The sequence below is a fragment of the Cherax quadricarinatus genome, chromosome 11 (assembly GCF_038502225.1).
Source record: "Cherax quadricarinatus isolate ZL_2023a chromosome 11, ASM3850222v1, whole genome shotgun sequence".
NCBI lineage: Eukaryota > Metazoa > Arthropoda > Malacostraca > Decapoda > Parastacidae > Cherax > Cherax quadricarinatus.
The window spans coordinates 47,046,287-47,058,786 of record NC_091302.1 but is presented as its reverse complement, the minus strand read 5'-3'; the positions used below and the strand labels follow the sequence as shown (position 1 = coordinate 47,058,786).

The following is a 12,500-nucleotide window of genomic DNA, read 5'->3' as shown; positions in this document are numbered from 1 at the left end:
TGACGTGCTTGACCAGGTGTGGATTCCAAACTGGTGCTGCATACTCCAGTATGGGCCTGACGTACACAGTGTACAGTGTCTTGAACGATTCCTTACTGAGGTATCGGAAAGCTGCAGCAGTTATTTGATTGATGTGCACCTCAGGAGATGTGCTCGGTATTATACTTACCCCAAGATGTGTGTGTGTGTGTGTGTGTGTGTGTGTGTGTGTGTGTGTGTGTGTGTGTGTGTGTGTGTGTGTGTTAGTTACCATTTTGTCCTAGGCACATGTCGATTAGACACTAGGCCTGTTGTGTGCGTGTGTATGTGTGTGTGTGTGTGTGTGCATGCGTGTGTGTGTGTGTGTGCGTGCGTGTGTGTGTGTGTGTGTGTACGTGTGTGTGTACGTGTGTGTGTTAGTTACCATTTTGTCCTAGGCACATGTCGATTAGACACTAGGCCTGTTGTATGCGTGTGCGTGCGTGTGTGTGTGTGTGTGTGTGTGTGTGTGTGTGTGTGTGTGTGTGTGTGTGTGTGTGTGTGTGTGTGTGTGTGTGCGCGCGCGCGTGCGTGCGTGCGTCCTAATGTGTAGTAGTTACTAGTTGGCCTCGTACTCACCTAATTGTGGTTGCAGGGGTCGAGACTCGGCTCTGGCCACGCCTCTTCACTGAGTGCTACTAGGTCCTCTCTCTCCCTGCTCCATGAGCTTTATCATACCTCATCTTAAAGCTATGTATCGTTCCTGCCTCCGCTACCTCACTGCTAGGCTATTCCACTTCCTGACTACTCTATGACTGAAGAAATACTTCCTAACATCCCTTTGACTCATCTGGGTCTTCAGCTTACAATTGTGACCCCTTGTTTCAATATCCCCTCTCTGGAACATCCTGTCTCTGTCCACCTTGTCTATTCCACGCAGTATTTTGTATGTCGTTATCATGTCTCCCCTAATCCTCCTGTCCTCCAGTGTCGTCAGGCCGATTTCCCTTAACCTTCCTTCGTAGGACATTCCCCTTAGCTTTGGAACTAACCTTGTCGCAAACCGCTGTACTTTCTCTAATTTCTTGACGTGCTTGACCAGGTGTGGTCCAAACTGGCGCTGCATACTCCAGTATGGGCCTGATGTACACAGTGCACAGTGTCTTGAACGATTCCTTACTAAGGTATCGGAACGCTATTCTCAGGTTTGCCAGGCGCCCATATGCTGCAGCAGTTATCAGGTTGATGTGTGCCTCCGGAGACGTGCTCGGTGTTATGGTCACCCCAAGATCTTTCTCCTTGAGTGAGGTTTACAGTCTTTGGCCACCTAGCCTATACTCTGTCTGCGGTCGTCATTGCCCTTCCCCAATCTTCATGACTTTGCATTTGGCAGGGTTGAATTCGAGAAGCCAGTTGCTGGACCACGTGTCCAGCCTGTCCAGGTCTCTTTGTAGTCCTGTAGTGTATCGACTAGTAGTAGTTACTAGTCGATACACTCTTGGCCGCGCGTGTGTGTACTCACCTATTTGTGGTTGCAGGGGTCGATTTATAGCTCCTGGTCCCGCCTCTTCACTGATTGCTACTGTGTGTGAGAGGTGTAGTTTCTAGTTGTCAAAGGCACTTGTAGATACACACTTGACCTCGTGTGTGTCCTCACCTATTTGTGATTGCAGAGGTTGATTCACAGCTCCTGGTTCCCGCCTCTTCGCTGGTTGCTACTAGGTCCATTCTCTCCCTGCTCCATGAGTTTTGTCGTATCTCTTCTTAAAGCTATGTATGCATTCTGCCTCCACTACATCACTCTCCAGATTGTTCCACTTCCTGACAACTCTATGGCTGAAGAAATACTTCCTAACATCCCTGTGACTCATCTTGAGTTTTCAACTTCAGTTTGTGTGTGTGGGGGGATCATGGAACGGTGAGGTATTTTGGAGTAACAAGATTGGCAACTAGATGGTAAAGGGACACTATCTGCAGAGCAAACTTTCATTGAGAGAATGTTTTTTTTTCTCACGCAGGGACTTGATAAGGTTTCAGTACTCGTCGATTTATTTTTGAGGGTCGAGACTCCGCTCCTGGCCCCAGACTTAGCTCCTGAATTTGCATGAAATATTGTCTTTAAATAAGTTTGTTCTACGTGTCCTCTTATAATGAAGTGTTTGGGAAAAGGCGGATACTTTGCAGGCATTTTCCTGGAGAAATAGACGCATCTTAGTTGCTCGGATATTTGGATATGGAGCATCATGATGTGTTCATTATCTTCCCTCACTTATGCTAGGCTGGCAGGGGCAGCAGTTATCTTATACCCCAGCTTCCCACCTCGCTTTAGAAATAAGTGTTAACCGACTGTTGTGGGTCGCATCCAGGAGGAAAATGTATTAGAATTCTCCAGTATCTGCTGGAATGTCACATCCTATGTAAAAAAAGCTCCAGTATCTGCTGGAATGTCACATCCTATGTAAAAAAAAGCTCCAGTATCTGCTGGAATGTTACTGTGTAAGAAAGCCTCATTGCTGCAAGTATCCAAGTGTTGAGTAAAAGATGTCTAACAATGTTAATTAAAAAATACTTCTCTGAAGATATGGCCTGCGTACTCCTCCCCTCCCCTCCCCTCCCTCTCTCTTTACCCCTTTCCTTTCCTTCCCTTCCTTCTATACTTACATTTTTAGTCATACAACAATTTACTGTAACTCCCAGGTTTAGCGCGTTTTTGTGAATATTATTTTGCTTGTGGAAGCCATGGATGGGTTGGTTTGTGTAGTGACAGTCTGGAGGACAGGACTGTCTAAGAAGCCTTACATCACTCCCACCAGGTAAAACACTTAACCCACCGCATCATGATGTCCTATCCCTGTCATATGTGTGTGTGTGTGTGTGTGTGTGTGTGTGTGTGTGTGTGTGTGTGTGTGTGTGTGTGTGTGTGTGTGTGTGTGTGTGTGTCGTGCCAAATAGGTAAAACTGGCCAATGAGCAAGAACTCTTAATTTTTTTTTAATTTTCTCTTATACGTTTAAAGATATATATTTTTCACTTATGTTAATAAAAATTGATAATTTTGTACCAAAAGAACCTTAGAAAACTTACCGAACTTAATTATAACAAGCGCAATTTAATTTAGCCTAATCCAGCTAAATATATTTTAGATAAGTTTGCAATAATTTAGTAATAAACAAACACATGGAAGTATATTTATTTTTCGTTAGGTTCAGAATGATTTTTGCGAAATTATTGCATACACAAATTTTCGCTTGCCTTATTCGGCAAGAATAGCGTTGTTATTTAAGCCAGAATAGCAAGTTTTACGTATTCGGGACCCCCCCCCACACACACACACCATGAGCTTGGACTTGACCCCTTCAACCTCAACTAGGTAAGTACACCCCCCCCCCCCACACACACACATATAATGTATTTCCTTCAAGGGTGTATTCATTATGTATGATCGTTTACACTCAAGCACCTTCCAATACAAAAACTCACTTGTAACCTCTGCAATAAAAGGGCATTATTATGAAGTTTTCTGCTATAAAGATCATTTCAACAACCGTGGAAGGTACTTTAGTTGGAATAACCCGATTTGCAGATGCAGATACGGATTAAGGTTGTCAGAGTGTAGGCGTTTCAAATGCCACTGCAAGGCACTGGGTTGGTGCTCGTACGGATAATGAATTGGCCTAGGTCACTGGTTGTTCTGGCAACACTCATTCGTGTGTAAGGACTCGCCCAAGAGGTGGTAAGTGGCCTCTTGTGATTTCTCATCCCTAAGCTGTTCATATAAGGATAATTCAGACACTGCAGGGAGTACCTTCTAATATGCGACGTTTGATCTACAGAGGCATTTGGTTTTGTTAGGCTACAGGAGGGATGCTAAGAAAGGGAGGGGGAAGAACTGGATTACCTGGAGGGTATTCCGGGGATCAACGCCCCCGCGGCCCGGTCCACTGCTGGCCGCACGTAGTCCAACGTACAAACCACAGCCCGGCTATGGAAAAGGTTGGGGGTTAGACAGGAAAAAGAGAGGTACTGTGAGTAAGGCCAAGTAGCCTATCCGCTTTGGAGGGGGTTTACAATTTTTTTTTTTTGCATGTGGTATCACGGTGACGAGTGGTATACCAGTAAAGTATTATCATTGATATACCACTTGATAGTTTATCAAGGGTAATTCAAAGACAGCTTTTTTTCCTCACGGTGTGGTTTTATTAGGCAAATAATAAATCCACTCTGGGTGAAACGTCGTTAAGTTTCTCCCTGCTTTCAGTGTATTTGAATTCTTATTTTTCTGCTCAGTCAGGCTTCCAATCTTGTCATATGAATCATTACTGAGCATGACCCTGAAATTAGTAGTTACCCAAAAACTTTAAGATATGTTCACACTGGCTAATGACACATTAAAGATTAGACGCTGTAATCCGCGAGAAAAGGTTTACTTGACAAAAAAAAAAGTTACACATCATTAAAACGTTGTAGCCTCAAATAAGGCGGATTCACATATTGACCGCAAATTGTTTTTAACAGGTAACCTGATCTGGTAAAAAAAAAATGATTTTCAATGGTAAAATGTGTTCGTCTCTATGTGATACTGTTGGTGTGTGCTACATTGCTCTACATGTAGACGAGCGCAACGGCACATATCCCAGCGAAGGAATTGTAGACAAATTTATATACAGCGAGAAGTGTGTTCCGCGAAGTAACATTTTTGAGGAAACGTTTCGCCCACCAGGACTTTTTCTAGTAACGCCACTGGTTATCGAAAGGTGTCCTCAAAAACGTTACTTAGCGTTGCACATGTTTATTTTGTAATACCCCGAGGCATGTAGTGGGCGCTATATATTTCTACCTGTGAAGTTCTACACTTCGTCTCCAAATTTTTTTTTCCTCTCTGTGTGCTTTGTTAATGATCAATGTTTATTACACAACTTCCATCATACTGACAGTTACCCTAATGCCCTGTTTCCAAAATCAACGTCTTCGTCACAGTTGCTTGAATCTCAACTTTAAGACTTCAGTGCATGAGCGTATTAGATAGGAGTGAATGGAGGCGAATGATACTTGGGACCTGACGATCTGTTGGAGTGTGAGCAGGGTAATATTTAGTGAAGGGATTCAGGGAAACCGGTTATTTTCATATAGTCGGACTTGAGTCCTGGAAATGGGAAGTACAATGCCTGCACTTTAAAGGAGGGGTTTGGGATATTGGCAGTTTGGAGGGATATGTTGTGTATCTTTATACGTATATGCTTCTGAACTGTTGTATTCTGAGCACCTCTGCAAAAGCAGTGATAATGTGTGAGTGTGGTGAAAGTGTTGAATGATGATGAAAGTATTTTCTTTTTGGGGATTTTCTTTCTTTTTTGGGTCACCCTGCCTCGGTGGGAGACGGCCGACTTGTTGAAAAAAAAAAAAAAAATATATATATATATATATATATATATATATATATATAATGTATATACATATATTATATATATGTATATATATATATATATATATATATATATATATATTCTTCTTTCAACGTACCAGCCGTATCCCACTGAGGTGGGGTGGCCCAAAAGAAAAAACTGAAGTTTCTCCTTTTAAATTTAGTAATATATACAGGAGAAGGGGTTACTAGCCCCTTGCTCCCGGCATTTTAGTCGCCTCTTACGACACGCATGGCTTACAGAGGAAGAATTCTGTTCCACTTCCCCATGGAGATAAGAGGAAATAAACAAGAACAAGAATTAGAAAGAAAATAGAAGAAAACCCAGAGGGGTGTGTATATATATGCTTGTACATGTATGTGTAGTGTGACCTAAGTGTAAGTAGAAGTAGCAAGACTTACCTGTAATCTTGCATATTTATGAGACAGACAAAAGACACCAGCAATCCTACCATCATGTTAAACGATTACAGGCTTTCGTTTTACACTCACTTGGCAGGACGGTAGTACCTCCCTGGGCGGTTGCTGTCTACCAACCTACTACCTACAATATATATATATATATATATATATATATATATATATATATATATGTGTGTGTGTGTGTGTGTGTGTGTGTGCGTGCCGAATATGTAAAACTGGTCAATTAGCAAGAACTCATTTAAAATTAAGTCCTTTCTAAAATTTTCTCTTATACGTTTAAAGATATATTTTTTTCATTAATGTTAATGTAAAAAAATTTTAATTTTGCACCAAAAGAATCTTAGAAAACTTACCTAACCTTATTATAACAAGAATAATTTATTTTAGCCTAACCCAACTAAATATATTTTAGATTTGTTTACAATAATTTAATACTAAACATACACAGTGAAATATATTTTTTTCGTTAGGTTCAGAGTGATTTTGGCGAAATTATTGCATACACAAATTTTCACTTGTCCTATATGGCAAGATGAGCGTTGCTATTTAAGCCAAGATTGCAAGTTCTGCCTATTCGGCACGACACACACACACACACACACACACACACACACACACACACACACACACACACACATATATATATATATATATATATATATATATATATATATATATATATATATATATATATATATATATATATATATATTAGTCATAAGTAACTGCCTTCCTTTAGCCACATGTGTGGTACATATAATTTAACACTCGATCAATGCAGAAATAATGACATAATAGTGTATTGGTATAATTCTAAGTGATTTACTAAGTAATAGTAGAAAAGGGATTTGAGATTGTAGAGTGCGGAAGTAAAAACCAGATCAGAGATGTGATGAATGGTTTTGAAAACCGACAAGTTGAAGAATTGAGACACTTATGCAACACATGGGAATCTTTATTGAAGAAACGTTTCGCCACACAGTGGCTTCATCAGTCCAATACAAAGTAGAAGTGGGTAAGGAGAGTAGAAGTTTGAGGTAATCAGTCCCTCAACCTGGATTCGATGTGTTCAGTCCATCACTCTTGTAGGAAGTGCAGCATAGGGCCAGAGAGGTGGCTTATATACTGCGGTGAGATGACTTGAAGCAGGAGGAGGCGGGATCACAGTGGGACCTGCCACTAGTGTAAGTAGGTCGTCGTCCAAAGTTGGGCAAGCGTTGAAGTCTTTGTATCAAGATCCCATGATGTTGCAGTGTCTGACAGATGTGATGAATGGTTTTGAAAACCGACAAGTTGAAGAATTGAGACACTTATGCAACACATGGGAATCTTTATTGAAGAAACGTTTCGCCACACAGTGGCTTCATCAGTCCAATACAAAGTAGAAGTGGGTAAGGAGAGTAGAAGTTTGAGGTAATCAGTCCCTCAACCTGGATTCGATGTGTTCAGTCCATCACTCTTGTAGGAAGTGCAGCATAGGGCCAGAGAGGTGGCTTATATACTGCGGTGAGATGACTTGAAGCAGGAGGAGGCGGGATCACAGTGGGACCTGCCACTAGTGTAAGTAGGTCGTCGTCCAAAGGTTGGGCAAGCGTTGAAGTCTTTGTATCAAGATCCCATGTGTTGCATAAGTGTCTCAATTCTTCAACTTGTCGGTTTTCAAAACCATTCATCACATCTGTCAGACACTGCAACATCATGTGATCTTGATACAAAGACTTCAACGCTTGCCCAACATTTGGACGACGACCTACTTACACTAGTGGCAGGTCCCACTGTGATCCCGCCTCCTCCTGCTTCAAGTCATCTCACCGCAGTATATAAGCCACCTCTCTGGCCCTATGCTGCACTTCCTACAAGAGTGATGGACTGAACACATCGAATCCAGGTTGAGGGACTGATTACCTCAAACTTCTACTCTCCTTACCCACTTCTACTTTGTATTGGACTGATGAAGCCACTGTGTGGCGAAACGTTTCTTCAATAAAGATTCCCATGTGTTGCATAAGTGTCTCAATTCTTCAGATCAGAGATGCTTGCGAAACGCAATCACATTTTCTGCACTACCTTTGACATTACTTGTGATGAGAATTCTTTTAGCATAATGAAAGTATCAGTGCAAGCTATCTGGATGAGCATTTACAGAAATTGAGCTGAAGAGGTTCGTTTTTGCCCTTTTTTTCTGATACCCTTTGTTCTTTACTTTGAACTTTGGTCATTGAACGTTTAATGGTGCAACGTGTAATGATATATTTTTTCTGATATACGTAATAAACATTACTGAGTCTATACTGTTCAACTTAGTTCTCTCTTGTTTGTGACACAAATCCTAACATGCAACATCCTTCGTAGATAATGCTTTTATTTATGAGTGACATGCATTCGGGATAGAAATCTCCATGTTGATATAAACTAAGTGTTACAGTGGGTCACAGATGATGATTAACCAGGACAAGTTGTTAGCTTCTCTGCTAATAAAAGTTAAGAGCAAAGTACAAAGCTATTAGACCACATAATATAGCGAAAATGAATTGTAAAGGATTGGGGAATAACCTTATCAGATCTTAACACTGCGGTGTTACTATCACAACTGCAAAGAAAACGTTGTGATAACAGGAACCTTTAAAGCCAGAGATACCAAACCACTGGTGGTACACTCTAAGGCACTTGTTCTTATGTTCTTATGCTCTCTAGACTACAGTACTGATGTTCACTAGGAACCCCATTGAAAGACAAGTGATGTTGGTGGTGGCAGTGGTAGGTGACGATGATGGTAGTGGTGACAGTAATGGTAGTAGTGGTGTTATTAGTGGCAAGTGACATTGAGGATGGTGGTAGTGGTTGGTGGCAGGTGACTGAGAATGGTGGTGGGTGGGTGGCAGGTGACAGAATGGTGGTGGTGGGTGATACTGACTGAAGATGGGTTGCGTCGAGTGTTGCTGCCTACCACCCTGCCATCACCAGGTCTGCTTTACTGCATGAATAACTTAATGCTACCCCCCCCTTCCCCCTCTGCCTCCCCATCTCCATCGGTCCCTCATCTCCGGCCTCCCCTCATCTCCATCCTCCCCCTCATCTCCAGCCTCTCATCTCCAGCCTTCCCTCGTCTCCAGCCTCTTCTCATCTCCAGCCTTCCTCTCCCTGTCTCCTTTTTCGTCTTCATTAACTCGTATACATTGCCCTGGTTTCAGCCACTTATGATATTCTTCTGCATTCTGCCACTGCAGTAGCGGCAGCAGCTCCTACTGCTGTTATTGTTCTCTTATCAAAGCTTATTTCTTGGATAGCATTGAAAATTGTGTCGGGCAAATATTTTGTTAGTGGGATGGATTGTGAAGGACCTACACACCATGTAAACTTTAAATACAAGACCCGAAAATTATACAAATGACAGACGAGGCCGCAAATGTGAACTGAAAGAATACTAGAATGTTTGTCTTCTCAAATACTGTTAAAATGAGTGAACTGGAAAGTAATCCAAGCAGAGGTAGTGCTACAACCAAGGAGTATGAAAAACGAAATGAGTGAACTCGAGAAATAAGTAATTACGAAGAGGGAAGAAGAGAGGAAAACTGTAGTGATAACTTCTGGTGTAGACAGAAGGAATGATGGTGTAAAGGCCTATCTACCTGACTTTACCTACCTATTCTCTAGGGAGATTCCTTGGATTGAACTGATTGCCTCTCACGTCCCAGACGCTGCATGACTTGTTGGTTTACCACGTCCCTCTAAATACAGTAGCTACCTACCTGTTATCTGTCATTTGTTGATTTCGGTTGCAATGCTTATCAGTCATGTCCCAGGCTTCCTGATCGTTGGTGTTAGTATGTAGGCACCACAGCCCGGGTGATTAGCAGCTGACTGGAAAATCTTGTAAAAAAAAATCAAGGGCAGAAAAAGAGGAAGGAGACGTGGCAGGCGTGATGAAAGTTGAGGGTGTGTGCCAGAACGCTAATGAAGTAGTAATTTTTATGTAAATATGGAGGTTTCCAAGGAGCAAGGTGCACTCTCTTAAAATAAGTGTTTGGCAAAATGCTCATGATAGTTTATTGCCAAAAAGACAGATCTGAGGGGGGAGGAATTCAGGTAGACGGTAAAGACAGCATCTGAGACAGATGCATAGTACTATAACCCATCATTGTGGTTGGTGACTCTCAGGTAAGATATATTGACCGTGCTTTTTGTAATAGGAATAAGAAGATGAGAGATAGAGTGTGCTTCCCTGGAGCTGGTGTTGGGGACATAGTCAACAGGCTGGATAATATCATGTCAGGTAATTGGAACAAGCCCATTATCTGTCTCAGTGCTGGTGGAAATGATATTGGGAAGGGTAGGAGAGAAGAGCTGCTAGATAAGTACAGGTCAGCTATAGATTTCATTAAGTCTAAGGGAGGGATCCCAATCATATGTAGCATCTTGCCTAGAAGGGGAGTAGGAAATGAATGGTTATCTAGGGCAATTGGTGTAAATTGCTGGCTAGACAGATACTGCAAGGAACTTGCAATCCCATTCATTGACAACTGGAACAACTTTTATGGCAAACATGATATGTATGCAAGGGATGGGGTACATCTCTCTGGGGCTGGGGTGGTAGCACTTGCAGACTCGATTGAGAAGGCCATTGGTGAAATGCCTATGATTTTAAACTGATAGAAGATAGAGGTATGGGTGTGTGTGGGAAACAAGCAGGTTGCAACACTAGGGTTCGAAACAGTAAATGTATAAAAGGCATTCAGCATGAAGTTATAAATAAAAACAATAGATCAGGTCAGCAAACAAAAGGGGACAGCAGAGGGCAGCAAGGGACTAGCTCCCTTAAGGTTTACTATACTAATAGCAGGAGTGTAAGAAATAAGATAGATGAGCTAAGATTAATTGCAAGTGCAGGAAACATAGATATTATTGCTATAACAGAGACCTGGCTCAATCTGAAAGATAGAGAGATGCCCTCTGAATGTCACATACAAGGCTATAAATTATTCCACACTGACAGGGTCAACAGGAAAGGTGGTGGAGTAGCGATGTACGTCAGAGACAATTTAAATTGTTGTGTTAGACAATATATAAAAGTAGAAGCGTCAGCCACTGAATCTGGTTACAGCTTCTCGAGGGCCGAGAAAAACTAATTTTGGGTGTGATTTACAGGGCCCCAAATCTTGATAGGGAGTGCAGTAAACTTCTATGGGAAGAAATTCGTAAGGCATCTACAAACGAAAATGTTGTGCTAATGGGAGATTTCAACTACAGACAGATTGACTGGAGCAATTTGACAGGAAATTTAGAGTCAGGTGACTTTCTTGATACGATCCAGGATTGTTTTTTAAAACAGTTTGTGACAGAGCCAACTAGGGGAAATAACCTCCTTGACTTGGTTCTTGCCAGTAGGGAAACACTAATTAATAATCTTGAGGTTAATGATGAGCTTGGGGAAAGTGATCACAAATCACTCAGTTTTAATATATCATGGAATTCCCTTAATAATGGCAATCAAGTCTCTGCTGTCCCTGACTTCCGCTTGGCTGATTTCATAGGACTGAAAAATTACTTAGATGGGCTGAACTGGAATGACCTGACTAAGGGTCAGGTAGGTGGTGATGGATGCCGATTTGACGCTTTCCAGGGCATAGTTCTAGCTGCTCAGTCAAATTATGTTCCAAATAGGGAAATCAGATCAAACAAAAATGATCCTGAATGGATGAACAATAGATTAAAATATCTAATTGGTCAAAAGAGAGGCATATATAGGCAAATCAAAAGAGGAGAGGGGCAATTAAGAAATCGATATATTCAGTTAAAGAGATAAATAAAAAAAGGAATTAGAAAAGCAAAAAGAGATTATGAGGTTAAAGTTGCAAGAGATTCGAAGACTAACCCAAAAGGATTCTTTCAGGTATACAGAAGTAAGATCAGGGACAAGATAGGCCCACTCAAAAGTTCCTCGGGTCAGCTCACAGTGATAAGGAAATGTGTAGAAGTTTTAACACATACTTCCTCTCAGTTTTTACACAGGAGGATACCAGCGATATTCCAGAAATGATAAATTATGTGGAACAGGACGATAATAAACTGTGCACGATTAGGGTCACAAATGACATGGTCCTTAGGCAAATAGATAAATTAAAACCTAACAAATCCCCAGGCCCTGATGAACTGTATGCAAGGGTTCTAAAGGAATGTAAAGAGGAGCTTAACAAACCTTTGGCTAATCTTTTCAACATATCACTACAAACTGGCATGGTGCCAGATAAGTGGAAAATGGCAAATGTGATACCTATTTTCAAAGCAGGTGACAGGTCCTTAGCTTCAAACTATAGACCAATAAGCCTAACCTCCATAGTGGGAAAATTTATGGAATCAAAAATTGCCGAGGCAGTTCGTAGCCACCTTGAAAAACATAAATTAATCAACGAATCTCAGCATGGTTTTACAAAGGGGCGTTCCTGCCTTACGAATTTGTTAACTTTTTTCACTAAGGTATTTGAGGAGGTAGATCATGGTAATGAATATGATATTGTGTACATGGACTTCAGTAAGGCTTTTGACAGGGTCCCACATCAGAGACTATTGAGGAAAATTAAGGCACATGGAATAGGAGGAGAAATTTTTTCCTGGATAGAGGCATGGTTGACAAATAGGCAGCAGAGAGTTTGCATAAATGGGGAGAAATCAGAGTGGGGAAGCGTCACGAGCGGTGTTCC

At 41.5% G+C, this 12,500-nt stretch overlaps 1 protein-coding gene across 16 annotated transcripts in view; it reads left to right on the top strand.

The window, feature by feature from the left end:
- Positions 1 to 12,500, top strand: part of Itpr (Inositol 1,4,5,-trisphosphate receptor) — a 590,630-nt gene that overhangs the window by 51,034 nt on the left and 527,096 nt on the right. The gene's annotated exons all lie outside the window — the stretch shown is intronic.